Raw genomic sequence first — 2,267 nt, 5'->3', positions numbered from 1 at the left:
CTGCTAAGCAGTATTGATGTCTCTGCTTCTATTAAGCTACTGAACATTTGTTCTCTTAAGAGAAGTGATCTGCTTCCCTTACTAGAGTGCAATCTCAGGTGCCCCATGACTGCATCCTTCAAAATATCGTGACATGTGGTACAGAAAGCTTGAAAAAATTCCCTTTGGCTTGATTTTCTGGTTTCCATTTGTACTGAAGGGAATGCACATAACTATAAATTAGTGATGGCCTAGCTTTGTCAAAAAATGCCAATTTTTAAAACAAAATTATTTTTGCATTTAATTTGAAATTTTTCTATCTTTAAAGTACAGGTGTTACCTCAGTTTGTAGCAATTTTTTAAGTGAATTCATATTTCTCTACTGCTGTAATTGGAAAGTCCTCCTTTGTTCCCGCAATTTAAGTCCCCTTCTGTGTATTGGAAAAAATTAGTTCCAAAGAATTCACCAAGCCTGTATTTACTGCACTTATTTGTACATATGTTTTGTAGATACCCTATACTTTTTTTAAGCTATCACAGTTGCTTAGGCTACTTGCAGAGTTTTAAGAAAAGGAAACAACATTTACCCTGCAGATTATTTTCTTACACGTAATAGCTGTATAGAGTAGTAGTATTAGACTACCAAGTATGATTATGCTGGAAACACAGAATTCCTCAGCCTGTGGGGAACTGCATATGATGTGGCTGTATTTTACATACTGTATTTGGTTTTTCAGTGTGAAAATGATATAAGCATGAGTCGCTCTGAGACTCTTACAAAACTGTGCAGATTCTGCATTTTTCTAAGCTGTGTGCCTAAAACAAACAAACAAAAAAACCCTCTTCCTAATATTTATTGTGGTTACAAGATTACATACATTATATTTATATACAATATACTTGTAATGTACATATGTATAGTAATAATGTATGTAACTGCTTCAAACCTTGAAGCAAGATGGCTTTTTAAAAAATATGTTTTGCTTCTGTTTTCATGCAAAGAGGAAATCTCCTCAACCCAGTCAATAATCATCAAGAACTGTATGCCATTACATTTAAACTAAGAATAAAAGAGTGGAAAATGACTGCTTTGTATTTTCTGTAATGTGGCTACATGTGTGTTTCTCAAAAAAATAATAGAAGTAGTTAAATACCTTGAAGAAACTTGGCCCTGTGTTTCAAAGCCATGCGTTCTCACATTGTCCCCATAAGAATTCCTCCTATATTCTTCAGCTAGCATCACTAACTGGAGATAATGTGTAATTGTAATCTATCAGATCTTGAAGTTGCCAGGTTGGGTAAAGTTGATATAACCAGTTTCTTTAGAGTAATAAAAATGACATTCTTCTTACTCATTGTTTCTGCTGCTCTCCTAAGAAAGATTCTGGGCATACCTCTTTAGAACATGTAAAACATGCATAGAACATGTTTGTTATTTATTTATTGTCATTGTAATGTAAATAATATTTTTCTCAGAAAAGAACAGGATGGCTTAATATAGGATGACATAAAATATGTTTTTACAGTAGCCCATTGTAACTTCTGTGCTTGAGATGACAGAAGTTGGGAAGCAGCTGATAGGATGGATGAAGGATGTCTTTATTTCTCCTGTTGCATGGTTTATACACATATCATACATTCTTAATGTGAATGTTTCTGTGTAAGTAAGGATGTAATATTAATTTATTCCTTTTAGAATGATCACCCTAAAGCTCTGCAGAAATCTCAGGGGACAGCCCATTCTAACAGCTACGTTATGAAGTAATCCAGAAGAGCTACTCATGGTCCTTTTAGCCACAACAATTCCATGCCAAGACCTTCCTAATAATCCAAAATCCAATTGACCATGGAGATGAACTGAATGCCTCAGACTTTCATATTGGGCTGCAGAAATGGAAGAACTCTCATAACCATTAAATATAACTATTAAATGGTTGCAAAGAAAAGCAGGAACTTTTTTTGACATTGCCATGTATTTGTAATCTAAATCAAAACAGATCACAAGGACAAAAGATGGCCAGCATTAGCATTCAAAGATAGGCTATGTATAGACTATACTATTTGTATAGTCTTGTCCACTTCTGAATACAGCTGGGAGCACATAGTTTGAGATTATATGTGCTGCTTTGCCTGCGTAAATGTGTGCACATATTTTACTAGGTGTTGGCTGCTCTTTGCAAGGTCTATATGCAGAGATAGCCATGACAAGCAATTTCAAGATGTTTGCCACAATATACTTCAAAAGATCTGCCCAGAAAGTCTTAGTCCATGGAATTTGAATTCTTAAC

The sequence above is a fragment of the Pituophis catenifer genome, unplaced genomic scaffold (genome assembly GCF_029215685.1).
Source record: "Pituophis catenifer annectens isolate HBS135680 unplaced genomic scaffold, rPitCat1.0.hap2 SCAF_7, whole genome shotgun sequence".
NCBI classification, from domain to species: Eukaryota; Metazoa; Chordata; class Lepidosauria; order Squamata; family Colubridae; genus Pituophis; species Pituophis catenifer.
This window is presented reverse-complemented; position numbering follows the sequence as displayed.